Here is a 14,761-nt window from a genome sequence, read left to right as displayed (position 1 = left end):
TCTATTGATTCAGCTTCCCACTTTTTAATAAATTCAGGCGATCTCAAGCGTGCAGCAGGGGTTAGTGGGATCCTAAGACCTCTTGGAATGATTTTGTTGCTCAGATAGGTCTCAAGGGTCTGGATTTCCAACAAGTCCCTTATATGTTCTTTATACACGCGAGTAAGGCTACTTTCACACCTGCGTTCAGGTGTCCGCTAGTGAGCTCCGTTTGAAGGGGCTCACAAGCGGCCCTGAACGCAGCTGTCTGGCCCTAATGCATTCTCAGTGGAGGCGGATCCACTGAGAATGCATCCGTGTGCCAGCGCTCAGCCTCCGCTCAGTGAGCGGACACCTGAACGCTGCAAGCAGTGTTCGGGTGTCTGCCTGGCCGTGCGGAGGCGAGCGGATCCGTTCCGACTTATAATGGAAGTCAATGGGGACGGATCCGCTTGAAGATGACACCATATGGCTCAATCTTCAAGCGGATCCGTCCCCCATTGACTTTCAATGTAAAGTCTGAACGGATCCGCTCAGGCTACTTTCACACTTAGAAAATTTTTCTAAGTTATAATGCAGACGGATCCGTTCTGAACGGAGCCACCGTCTGCATTAATATGAACGGATCAGATCGAACGGATCAGATCGAACGCTAGTGTGAAAGTAGCCTAAGGGGTTTAAAAGCCCCCGTTATTCAGGTACTAGTACTGGGTAACTGAGCCTCTGAAAAGACAAGCTTCGCCTTACTGTCCCATTTTTCCTCATCAATTCCACTAGCAAGAAACCCAGCTATCCCTTTGAAAATTAAATACTAAATAACAGAGAAGAAATTAGTGATTAGTGACACTACACCCATGGACGTCTTTTTAAATGTGGTTACAGATGAACTAAAATCATTGGAGGGGAGGCGATACAGGAATAATAGTCTCATGAGGGATAAGTTAAATGGTCTGGTGTCACTTGAGAAGGACACGTCCATTGTTATAAGGCAGCCGACAAAGGGGGCAATATAGTGGCCCTGGGTAAAGTTGAGCGGACACCTGGATGTTCGGGTTCGACTGGTTCGGCTGAACTTCACAAAAAAGTTTGAGTTCGGGACCCGAACTTGAACCGAACTTGACCCCGAAGCTGAACCCCATTGAAGTCAATAGGTACCTGAACTTTTGAGCACTAAAATGGCTGTAAAAATGTAATGGAAAGGGCTAGAGGGCAGCAAATGGCATCACAATGTGGTTAAGAGCATGGAAAGTGGTTTGCAAACTAATGTGGATAGGAAAATGACTTTAAATTACATAAAATACGTAAAAATAAAAAATAATATTCTTGATCTAGGAGGACGAGGTCCATATGGAGTAGGAGGTTAAGGAGGTGGTGGATGTGGCGGTGTAGGTAGAAGCAGCGGTGGAGGAGGAGGTAGCCTACACTGCTTTTTGGTTTTAATATTTTTTTTATTTTTTTAAATTAGGGTACACCCCAAAACATTGGGAAATATAACCTGTGATAACCCCCTCCAGTCGTGCTAAACACACGTTCAGACAATACACTGGCTGCAGGGCAGGCCAGCACCTCCAAGGCGTAAAGGGCAAGCTCAGGCCATGTGCCCAATTTGGAGACCCAGAAGTTGCAGGGGGCAGAACCGTCAGTCAGTACGTGTAGGCGTGTGCACACATACTGCTCCACCATGTTGTTGAAATGCCTCCTGCTAAGACGTTCCATATCAGCTGGTGGTGCTGGTTGTTGTGGCGTGCTGATAAAGCTTTTCCACATTTCGGCCATGCTAACCCTGCCTTTTGAGGTGCTGGCGGTGCCCCAGCTGCATTGGCGACCTCCTCCTCTGCCTTCGCCTTGTGCTTCCACTGTGCCCCCGCTGTCAGGTGGGAATGTCACCAGCAGTGCGTCTACCAGCGTGCGCTTGTACTCGTGCATCTTGCGATCACGCTCCAGTGAGGGAATTAAGGACGGTACGTTGTCCTTGTAACGGGGATCCACCAGCGTGGCCACCCAGTAATCAGCACAGGTTAGAATGTGGGCAACTCGGCGGTCGTTGCGGAGACACTACAGCATGTAATCGCTCATGTGTGGCAGGCTGCCCAGAGTCAACAAATAGCTGTCCTCTGTGGGAGGTGTATCGTCTGTGTCCTCTCTATCCCCCCAGCCACGCACCAGTGATGGCCATGAGCTGGTCTGGGTGCCACCCTGCTGGGAACAAGGTTTCTCTTCCTCCATCTCCTCCTCCTCATTCTCCACCTCGTCATCCTCCAGAACTGTGCCCTGGCTGGACAATTGTGTACCTTCGGTTTGTGGGTGCAGGAACCCACCCTCGGAGCCACTTGGTAATGACTGGCCGGAAACCCTACAAAATGATCCCTCTTCCTCCTCCTCCTCCTGTGCCACTTCCTCTTCCATCATCGTCAGCAGCATTTTTTCAAGGAGGCATAGAAGTGGGATAGTAACGCTGAGAACGGCGTTATCGGCACTGGCCATGTTGGTGGAGTACTCGAAACAGCGCAACAAGGAACACAGGTCTTGCATGGAGGCCCAGTCATTGGTGGTGAAGTGGTGCTGTTCCGCCGAGTGACTCACCCGTGCGTGCTGCAGCTGAAACTCCACTATCGCCTGCTGCTGCTCACACAGTTTGGCCAGCATGTGCAAGGTGGAGTTCCACCTTGTGGGCACATCGCATATGAGGCGGTGAGCGGGAAGGCCGAAGTTATGCTGCAGCACTGACAGGCGAGCAGCAGCAGGGTGAGAACGCCGTAAGCGCGCACAGACAGCCCGCACTTTATACAGCAGCTCTGACATATTATTAACCTCTGCACCACCAAATTCTGCACATGCGCCAGGCAAGGGATGTGCATCAAACTGGCTAGTCCCAGAGCTGCTACGAGATTTCGCCCATTATACCACTAGGCCGGGCTTGAGGTTCACTGGCACCAACCACTCATCGGTCTGTTGTTCAAGGCCCGTCTACAGCTCCTGCGCGCTGTGGGGTTTGTCCCCCAAGCAGATAAGTTTAAAAACTGCCTGATGTCGTTGACTCCTGGCTGTGCTGAAGTTGGTGGTGAAGGTGTTACGCTGACCGGATGAGGAGTCGGTAGAGGAAGCAGAGTAGGAGGAGGAAGCAACAGGAGGCAAACTGAAGCGCCCTGCAATCCTCGGTGGTGGAAGGACATACGGCAAAATGCTATCTGCCTCTGGCCCAGCCGCCACTGCATTTACATAGTGTGCTGTTATGGAGATATAACGTCCCTGACCGTGCTTACTGGTCCACGTATCTGTAGTGAGGTGCACCTTGCCACAGATGGCGTTGTGCAGTGCACACCTGATTTTGTCCCCCACTTGGTTGTGCAGGGAAGGGATGGCACGCCTGGAAAATTAGTGGAGGCTGGGCACGACGTACTGTGGGACAGCCACCACCATAAGACTTTTAACCTCTCTGGCGGTATGATTATGTCAGGAATTTTGTACCAAAAGTGGTACCATTTTTTGCATAAATATTTTATGAGCACAAATGACAGTAAAATGGCAGGCAAGGGGCACTGTACAGTCATCAAATGTCAGATCTGAGGTTATACAGTGTAATCCTCTCAGATTACAACGTATAACCTCTTTTATGTGTGTTTGTCACTTTTTATGTTTATATTTATTTGAATTTCCCGCCTAGTTCGGCTCCCATGCACAGCTGCTGCTCGCAGGGAACGGAACCAGGAAGTCAAATGCCGGCCGATGTGCTGCCAGATCTCTATACCTAGCGAAAAGTCTATACCGGTAGTGACGCGGGCGCACAGGAATCAGCTGGAGGAGGGTGTGCGCAGCACTGCGCAAGCGCACAACCACTGGCTTAGGAAAGAATCGCTGCAGCGCCACGATAGAAGTACTTTGTGCACCGCGCGTGCGCACTTAGGGGTATAGAGATTTTGCAGCGCAAAATGTTGCATCAGATCTTCCTACCCCTGAGTGCGCATGCGCTCACAAATCAGATCAAACCAGGATGAACTGCAACTGATGATTTGTGCGTGAAGTGCGCACACACGATACACAAAGTACTTCTATCTCGGCGCTGCACACCCTCCTCCAGTGTATTCCTGTGCCGCCGCGTCACTTCCGGTATAGACTTTTTGCAAAGTATGGATATCTGGCAGAACACAAGCGGAGGACATCGCCGGATCGCTGGCAGAAGGTGAAGGGACTCTGCAATGTTACCTCGAGCTAGCGGCTCCATAATAAGGGTGAAGGTCAAAGGTGGCAAAAGACAAAGCAGATACCCTCGTTAGACTCAGATATGTGCCCCCTCACATATTGTTATTCTTGGCAGCAGTCCCTTTAACTGCCTGCTGCCAGCCGATGTGCCAGTACAGCACATTTCGTCACTCTGTTGGTGATGGAGAGATGTTATGTGCAGATTGCCAGACATTGGACTTTAGGCTGAACAGTCCAGCTTCCTGTCTCTCAGTCCTCCTGGGCTGTGTATTTCAGCGAGTGCTCTGTGCAGCAGCACTATCCTCCAGCTGATTCCTGTGCGGCCGCGTCACTTCCGGTGCGGCCGCGTCACTTCCGGTATAGACTTTTCGCAAGGTATGGATATCTGGCAGAACACAAGCGGAGGACATCGCCGGATCGCCGGCAGCAGGTGAAGGGACTCTGGAATGTTACCCCGAGCGTGACTCGGGGTTACCGCTCCTGGCAGCGAAAATTAACCCCGAGTCACGCTCGGGAATACCGTCAGGGAGGTTAAAACTCTCAGTCTCTACCAGACGGAATGACAGCATTTCAAAGGCCAGTAATTTCGAAATGCTGGTATTCAGGGCCAGGGATTGCGGGTGGGTAGGGGGGTACTTCCTCTATTGCTCCAGTGTTAGGGAGATGGAGAGCTGAATGCTTCCGTGGGACATTGTGGAGATGCTTGGTGACCCAGATGGTGGTGTTGCTGGCAGATCCTCTGTTTGCGGGGTGGCAGGTGGCACTGTCACTCTAGAGGTGGATCAAGAGGCTGAGACTGCAGCAGAAAAGGAAGCAGGAGGAGGTGAGACTGAGAGACATTGGCTGCAGGTGCCAACTCTGATCTTTTAGCAGGAGACTGGGTGGGAGACAATGTGAAGGAACTGGATGCACTGCCAGCAACCCAATCTACTATCGCCTGTACTTGTTTTGGCCTCACCATTCATAGAGCAGCTTTAGGCCTGATCAAATACCGCTGCAGGTTCTGTCACCTACTCGCACCTGAGGAAGGGATTTCATTTGTGCGTGTAGCTGGCACAGATCGACCACGTCTTCTCCCTGCAACAGGAGCTCCATCAGCAGAACCACGACCTGGGCCACGTCCCTTATTTGATGCTCTCCTCATATTTCTCAAATTTAGGAACGTATGTAAAGGGTGTATCTCACACGTACAGATGCAAACTAGGCCGCAATTAAAGATTTTTGCCCAAAATGGGTGTTTTATTAATAGCAGAATAGAACCACAGTATCTAAAGGGTGTATCTCACAATGACATATGCAGCAAAGGCTGCAAAATTAAGTTTTTTTTCCCCAAAATGGGTGTTTTTTTAATAGCAGAATATGACACTTGAATTTCACACGTTCAGATGCAGCAAGGGCTGTGCAATTGTGTATTTTGCCCAAAAAGGGTGTTTTTTAAAACCCTGGAAATTATAGCTGTATTTCTAGCTTAAATTGCACACTGACTAATGTGACAGAGGCACAAAATGAAGGTTAAAGCCAGAAAATTATTGAAGTATTTCAAACTTGTTTTTAACCATAACAGATGCAGCATAGTGTGCAATATTAAGTATTTTGCCCAAAAAGGGTGTTTTTTTTACTAACAGAATATGACAGCTTTATATAACGCTTGAATTTCACACGTGCAGATGCAGAAAAGGTTGTAAAATTGTGTATTTTGCCAAAAAAAGTGTGTTTTTAAAAACCCAGAAAATTATAGCTGTATTTCCAGCTTAAATTGCACACTGACTAATCCTGCAAAGGCACCAGATGTTGGATATTATCAAAAAAGGGTGTGTTTTTAAACCCAGATTATTATTGCAGTATTTCAAGCTTGTATTTAAATGTCACAAAAGCACATATGCAGTGATGGTGCACTGAGCTTGCATAAAATGGCTGCCGCCGCCCACCTAACTATCAGATGGATAAAAGTTATTTTTCTCTGTCACTGGGCTCAGGGCAGGGTAAAAAGATTGTGCACTGCACCCACACAACTAAATCTATGTAGATCACTGAGTTCAATTGGAGTTCTGATAACAGATTCTGTCCTATTCTGTCCCTCACAGCTGCATCCTCTCCCTACACTAAGCACAGCAGAGTGACATGCAGCGCTACGTGACTCCAGCTTATATAGAGGCTGGGTCACATGCTGCACTGGCCAATCACAGCCATGCCATTAGTAGGCATGGCTGTGATGGCTTCTAAGATCACACAGTCAAACGCTTGTTGATTGGCTGCTCTGCAGAACGCCAAACTCAAACTTTGACTGAAATGTTTGGGTTCGGGTCCGGAGTACAAAAATCCTAAAGTTCGGTACGAACCCGAACTTTACTGTTCGGGTTCGCTCAACCCTAGTCCTGGGGTGTGATCAGTACCTCAGTATGTGCCTGGATATTATGAAAGATTGGGATTGTTATGGCACATTTCCTGCTAATCCCAAGGGAGAATACCTTAAGGAATTGAGGGACATTTTATCATCAGCATTGGCCTCAAATTTGATCAACAAAACTGAGTACCAGGCGTTGCTATCCACTCACCCCCAGTTGGCTTGCTTTTATAGCCTGCCCAAAGTCCATAAGGGGCTGCATCCCCTTAAGGGTAGGCTGATCGTGTCCTGTACCAATAGTCTCACTCAGCAGATTAGTAACTATATAGATATCATCCTCAGACCTTTTGTCCTGGTCCTACCCTCCTACGTTAGGGATTCTATGGAGATTGTGAACAAGTTGGATGGCCTCTACGTGGACGAAAACTGAAAGACTGACTTGTCCATAGCTTTTTTTAAACCCCTGAGCAGCTGGCTTGAGGGCTCAATAGCAGGCACATTCCGTTGTGGCGGCTGTACTGCATGTAACGTCCAAGGAGGATTTCAGTAAGTTTGTGAAGGCCCTTAATGTTAACAATTGTGGCCTGTTCTTTACTTCTGAGATCGATCCGGTGCAGATCACATTTCTAGATCTGACCATCACCAAAGCAACTTACGGCTAAATTCACACTAGTCTCTTCCGTAAAAACACTGCCACTAACAGCTTTTTACATTGGGAGAGCTGCCATCCTCTCCCCCTAAAGAGAGGCATCCCCGGGGGGCAATTTCTTCGTGTCCATCAGAATTGCTCCTTTTTTTGGATTTCAGGGAGAAAGCTACCGATTTGGAGTTGAGATTTCTCTGGAGTGGGTATCCCCAGAGGATGGTGTTCTCGGCGTACCAGCACTCCGTATCTTGTACGTGGGAATCCCTTCACATCGTAGGACGAGAGAGGACGATGAAGGACAGACTCGCTTAATTGCGATGTTTGATGCTGCCAATGGCCTGGTGATGGACATCCTATGTAAACATTGAGGCATTCTCCAGATGGACAAGGATGTGGGACACCTTGTTGGAGATGCCCCAGCTGTTACGTTTTGTAGGGGCCACAATTTGAAGGACCGACTTGTCCATAGCTTTTTCAAACCCCATGCTCAGACAGCTGGCTTGAGGGCTCAATAGCAGGCACATTCCGTTGCGGCGGCTGTATTGCATGTAACTCTATTTAAATAGGAAAAGTGTTTGTCAGTACAGTCACACACAAGTCCTACAGTATCAGATCCTTTGTAAACTGTAGGTCATCTGGACTGGCATATCTGGCCACCTGTAAATGCGGGTTGCAATACGTGGGTAAAACTATCCGAGCATTCCACCGCAGGATTGGGGAACACCTTAATGACATTAGAAAGGAGGCGGCCACCCCAATCGCACTTCATATCAATGCACTACATGCAGGTGATGTTCATGTGGTCACCTTCCAGGGGCTAGAAGTGGTCAGACCATCCCCCAGAGGAGGTAATCTCGACCAGAGGGTTCTCCAGAAGGAGGCCCAATGGACTTTTAGGCTGGGCACTGTCCGACCACAGGGTTTGAATGATCACATTTCATTTGCCTGCTTTATTAAATATCAATTATGCAGCCCTCCATTTGAATAGTTATTCTATTGGCTGAAGGGGCCTGGATGGTCATGTTCATATAGGAAAATTAACGAGGAGAATGAATGTACTACTAAAATTGCCTTTAATTAGACTTAGGGGTAACAGGGCAAATACCCTAGTGATAAACAAAAGAAAAAAACAAAAAAAAGGGGACTCTCGCCGTATAAAACAAATTAGTAACTGGTTTTGTAGCAGGGCTGATGCAGGAAACAATAGGTTAAACTGGGGTGGCAAGGTTGAGCACCAGGATAGAAATTTCTTTCCCTATTATTCGCTCTAAATTCTAGTTTCTGCCCAGGGAAGCCCCCCGATGGTAGAGGCCCCCTGTCCCCGTACCTAAAGCCTGACTGACAGACTGACATATAGCTATGTTGGACTGTGTTCCTTCTAATATTTGTCCCGTTGGAAAACTTTTTGTTAGCCTCGGTTTGCTCTTTACTGTTTGCAGCAGTTGACCCCTGGGATAAATGCTCTTGGGGTTGTTCCTGCTGTACAAGGGTACACTCTGTTTGTTATTCTGATTAATAGTGCAGTGGTTTGCACTCTTTATATTATTTATTAGTGTTACTTTCTCTATTTTTTAAATAGATGTAGTCACATTGTTGCACTTAGCCAGGGCCGGTGCAAGGATTTTTGCCGCCCTAGGCAAGATAAAAATTGCCGCCCCCTTAGGGTGATATTCAGCAGTCTGGCAGTGACACCCGGTTATCAATGTTCGGAGGTCAAGTTTTTTGCCTTCTGGACTGCTGCAATATCCCCTTTAATTGCACACGTTGGGATATTTGCACTTAATCTGATTATTCAAGCCTTATATGCTTACAGTCCTCTGGATAGCTCAGTTATAGGCATTCAATCTTTGTGTTCATATGTAGGTACTCAGGCTTTATGTGTATCCATCCCCCTAGTGTGTTGCACACTGTTTTTACAAATAAATAATTAAGGTTAATTTTAAGTATAGTGTTCCTTCACCATCAGTGAATCCAAAATACTTATAATAAAAAGGCTTTCAATAAGATACCTTAACAAATTGAAATATTTTATGGTTAAGTGGTTAATAGTCACAAAAAATAAAATCTTCATTGTTCAGCAGACACCAGGTTTTAGCAGAAATTAGTAAGATTGTGTGTCGCTTATGGTTTTTTAAGGATATGTGAGAAAAATAGTAATTAAAAAGGATGAAGCCCCAGATGGATCAGTTTAGAAGTCTTTGATGAATGTTTTAATTAACCTCTTGCATAATAAAACAGTGACGTGCTTGCAGTTCCCAGTTGATGGTATCTCAGTGCTCTTACTGATGTCCTTTGAAGCCATGTGGTAAAGCAATGTGTGACCATGATTTATTCCCTTTGATTTTCTTTGTAAGCAAGAAGAGCTCAGATGAGGGTCCCACTGAATTAAAAATCCTCAGTCTTGTGTTTTGGTTATAAGTGAAGTAATGTTATATGAAACCTCCTGTGGGGAAATTTAAGCATCAAGAAGTTGGTTTTTATTTATGTTTTTATATAATTGATAAAGTTCTAATAAAAAAAAAACATGCTAATTGAATTCCTGTTAAAGTCAAAATTACAGATAAGGTGAAGTTCAAAAAACATATCGAGAGTCATTTATTTAGGACTAGCGCTTCACACTCTAATCTTAGTAAATACTTTACTGGAGGAAGATCTAACCAATATATTAAGAGGTGCACAACTTGAGTAGATTTCTGGCATAAATGTTATTGAGATAGGCCAGAAAGGTCCCACCCCTGGTCTGTCTTCCCCATCCCCAATGTGTATCAACTGGTCTCCATAATAGAAATAGTAGAACAAGAGAACTACACAATCCTGCGAATATAGGCAAGTTATAATGTTTAACATCTGTTAGCGTCAGATAGGTTTAGGAAAGCTAATTTAAATATCTTTCCCAACAACCCAGAGTGGCACTGCCTGGCAGATAATACTGTTCACATGTACTGGGTGTACCGTGGGTTCTCCATAATGAAAAAGAGTACCCCTTAGACAACCCATATATACATATTGTTGAGAAACATGCATTTGTGTACTAGGAAAGCATACTGCACATGCAAGGTGTGCTAAGGGAGTTCTGAAAAAAGCAGAGAGAGAGAGAGCGAGAAGTTAATGGAGTGCACACAGTGAAAGCACTGCCACTCTCAATTTACCTTTTGAAGTTCCAGAAATAGCCAAGTGTGCTCCCCTGGCTCTTCCGTAGCAGTGAATTCAGTGCACGAGGAAATTCTAATTCGTGGCAAATCAAATTTATCTTGAAATTCGGATTGAATTCCACTTCGGTGGATTCGATTAGCTCATCTATATTTGATAACCAGGTCTCCAGACCTGAACCCAATCGTAAATCTTTGGAGGGAGCTAAAACGCTATGTAGGTCAGCAACAGCCCCGAAACCTGAAAGATCTGGAGAAGATCTTTATGTAGGAGTGGGCCAAAACCCATGCTGCAGTGTGTGCAAACTTAGTCAAGAACTACTAAACATCTGACCTCTGTAATTGCAAACAAAGGTTTCTGTACAAAATATTAAGTTCTGTTTTTCTATTGTATCAAATACTTATTTCATGCAATAAAATGCAAACAATTTATTTAAAAATCATACAATGTGATTTTCTGCATTTTTGTTTTAGATTATGTTTCTTACAGTTGAATTGTAGCTACGATAAAAATTACAGACCTCTCTATTCTTTGGAGGTGGGAAAACTTGCAAAATCACCAGTGTATCAAATACTTATTTTCCCCACTGTATGAGCAGGGGAGGGTGGGAAGAGGAATTACCATATACTTTTCCCATATTCTGCTGTCAGCCTTGTGGCTGTTAGATTGCCAGAGACTCTCTCAGGCCTTATGCACATGACCGTTGTTTGTTTCTGCGTCAGTTCAACACATTTAGCGGTTCAGATGCGGATCCATTCATTTCTTTGGAGCCGTTGAAAATGCGGATAGTCCACCGTTTGTTATCCGCGTCCGTGGTTTCAGTCTGTCAAAAAAATATAACCTGTCCTATTCTTGTCCACGAAAAACGGTTAGTGGACCCATTCAAGTCAATCGGACGGCTAAAAATACGGATGCACAGCCGTATGTCATCCACGTCCATGTCCATTTTTCTACAATCAGTTGCATGGCAACTTGTCTGCCAGACCATGTGCCAATAAAATAAAAATATTACAGGAAGTTGAAGGTCACAGGTTTTGCAGATTGCTGATTGCTAGGCACCTGAGGTAAAAGTTTGGAGTTTGGTGTGGCAGTCAGTGGATTGGGCTTTTCTGGAATGTTGAAAAATTGATCACATTGGTCCAGGAGAGGCCCGAACTATGGGACACCCGGACAAATGCCTACCAGGACAGAGTTCGGAAGGAGAATTGGCAAAAGCAGATGACAGAGGGCGGGCAGATTTAGGTAAGTGCCAGCAATTTCGTTGTACTGTCCTGGCCCTGTGTTGTCACTAATGATGTAGCTATTAATTCCATGAGGTCATAATACTGTATATTTTGTGGTCCGGCTTCATTTTGTATTGGCCTGTACATGTTTTTTTGAAGAGTCGTGCACATAATACCATACCCCATAATGTTTTTACTTAAAATGGCTGTCCCTACCTTTGCAACAGCAAACAGTAGTCATGTATTACCTGTATGTGCACTTTTTATTTAGTGAGACATGTGTCCCTGTTGTAATTGAGCATACAATAGTTGTCACCATCCCATATTATAAAGTATTATAGTAAAATGGCTTGCACCACTAATCTCCTCCTTCCTGAACTTATTGTACATTAGTATACCCACACCTGCACTACTGTACCATGTGATGTATAATCTTGCATTTCATGACATTTTTAATAGTTGGCGACTTTATGTAGCTAACATTTTAGCTTTGGTATTTGTCCTGTTATTATTTAATAGTTGTGTTTTCTATTTTTATAGTAATTTTTATGTTTGATTTCTCTACAGTGAAACAGACCAAGACCAGGTGGAATAGTTGCCGGCATAACTTCCGCCGTGATTTAAATGCCAAAGGCTGTAGTGGGGAAGACGGCTCCAAGAATAGGCCCTACTTGTACACGGCCCAATTGCAGTTTTTGCGGCCTGTGATGGATTTGAGGCTGGTAGTATTTTAGTGGAAAAAAAATATATTATTTGCAGGTTATCAATAGTTCATAATCTTGGTTAACAATAGTCGGAAATAATTAAAGGGGTTGTGTGGCGTTTTACTATTGATCACCTATCCTCTGTGTAGGTTATCAATATAATTTTTGTGGGGGACTAACACCTGGCACCACCGCTGCTCAGATGTATGATGAGACGACACTTGCAGAGCCCACATGCCGTCTCCCGTCTCTTTTCCTGTGTGGCACTATTTTCTAGATAAATAACATAGATTTCTGCAATCAGAGCAGGAATAGAGAAGGGAGATGGCACGTGCGCACTGCACACATTGTCTCCTCATACAGCTGATCGTCGTGGTTGCCGGCTGTTGGTCCATCGCCAATCTGATCTTGTGTACCTATCCTGTGGATAGGTCATAAATACAAAAAGGCGGGACTAACCGTTTAGCAGTTTTTAGGCCCTGAATAGTGTTGTGATTTGTGTATGGTTAGTTGTGTCATATTTTTTTGAACATACAGTACAGACCAAAAGTTTGGACACACCTTCTCATTCAATGAGTTTTCTTTATTTTCATGACTATAAAAATTGTAGATTCACACTGAAGGCATCAAAACTATGAACTAACACATGTGGAATTATATACATAACAAAAAAGTGTGAAACAACTGAAAATATGTCATATTCTAGGTTCTTAAAAGTAGCCACCTTTTGCTTTGATTACTGCATTGCACACTCTTGGCATTCTCTTGATGAGCATCAAGAGGTAGTCACCTGAAATGGTTTTCACTTCACACGCACAATAGTTCTAAAAATATCACTTTATTTATAGGAACATAATCTGTATTTGGGTAATGTGAACATGAGATATTAGAAGATTTTTTGGACCATATAGGCAAAATACTAAAGATTTTGGTGAAAACATCATTAGTATTTATATTTACTTTGAACTATGTTATGGTAAAAAAAAAACTCAGCCCGCAAGACCCTACCACAATACATTTCCATAATTTATCTGAAAAAAAAAATAAAAATCTAACGAGCCCAGAAGATATCAAACACTGCCACGAATAGCATCCCTCTGCCATGGCAAGGACCCCTCTGGGCTAAAAAGTAGTCTGCATAGAGTTCCCGAACCTGAATGCCTGCAGTCCCAGGTCATCTATGCAGGGTTCTATCTTCCATGTCAACAGAAGAGGAAGCCTCCTGAATAGAGTTGAGCGGACACCTCAATGTACGGGTTCGGCCGAACTTCACAAAAAAGTTCGAGTTCCAGACCCAAACTTGACCCCGAACTCCATTGAAGTCAATGGGGACCCGAACTTTGGAGCATTAAAATGGCTCTAAAAAAGTCATGGAAAGGGCTAGAGGGCTGCAAAAGGCATAACAATGTTGTTAAGAGCATGGCAAGTGCTCTGCAAACAAATGTGGATAGGAAAATGACTTCAAATAACATAAAATACGTAAAAATAAAATCATAATCTTAATTTAGGAGGGTGAGATCCATATGGAGTAGGAGGTTGAGGAGGTGGTGAATGTGGCGGTATAGGTGGAAGTGGCGGTGGAGGAGGAGGTTGCCAACACTGGTTTTTGTTTTTGTTTTTTTATTTTATTTTATAAAAAAATATAAGGCTACTTTCACACTAGCGTTGTTTTAATCCGGCGTTCAATTCCGACACTGGAACTGCCCGCCGGATCCGGAAAAACGTGTGAAAACGGATTACATTTGAATCCTGATCAGGCTTTCGATCACAATGGAAAAATGCATTGGAAAAAACGGATCCGCCATTTATGGACTTTAACTTTTTTTTCACATTTTTCGGGTTTAACTGAACACACGGGGCCGGATCCGGCGTTAATGCAAGTCAATGGGAAAAAAGCCTGATCAGGCGTTCAGTCAAAGTGTTCAGGCTTTTTGGCCGGAGGTAAAAATACTGCATGCTACGTTTTTCTGAAAAGCCTGATCAGTCAAAAAGACTGAACTGAAGACATCCTGATGCATCCTGAAGGACTGACTCTCCATTCAGAATGCATTAGGATAAAACTGATCAGTTCTTTTCCGGATTTGAGCCCCTAGGACGGAACTCAGCGCCGGAAAAGAAAAACGCTAGTGTGAAAGTACCCTAAAAAATAAAACAAAGAGAAAGTGTGCTGGAGTACAACAATGGCTGGGTGAGGCCAGTATACATGTCTATTCTGCGCAAGGTACGGACAAGTCCTGTGGGATCCCTGACTGGTTCATTTTAATGAACGTAAGCTTGTCCACATTGGCTGTGGACAGTCAGCTGCGCTTGTCTGTGAGAACCCCCTCCTGCCGTGCTAAACAAACATTCAGACAATACACTGGCTGCAGGACAGGCCAGCATCTCCAAGGCGTAAAGGGCAAGCTCAGGCCATGTGCCCAATTTGGAGACCCAGAAGTTCAAGGTATCACGACCGGCATGCCTATCACATATGTGACACAAAGGGAGGGAAAAGGGGAGGCTCTGTCCAAGGGAG

Source organism: Bufo gargarizans, chromosome 3 (assembly GCF_014858855.1).
Source record: "Bufo gargarizans isolate SCDJY-AF-19 chromosome 3, ASM1485885v1, whole genome shotgun sequence".
NCBI lineage: Eukaryota > Metazoa > Chordata > Amphibia > Anura > Bufonidae > Bufo > Bufo gargarizans.
The sequence above is the reverse complement of the archived record's forward strand: the minus strand, read 5'-3'. Positions refer to the sequence as shown.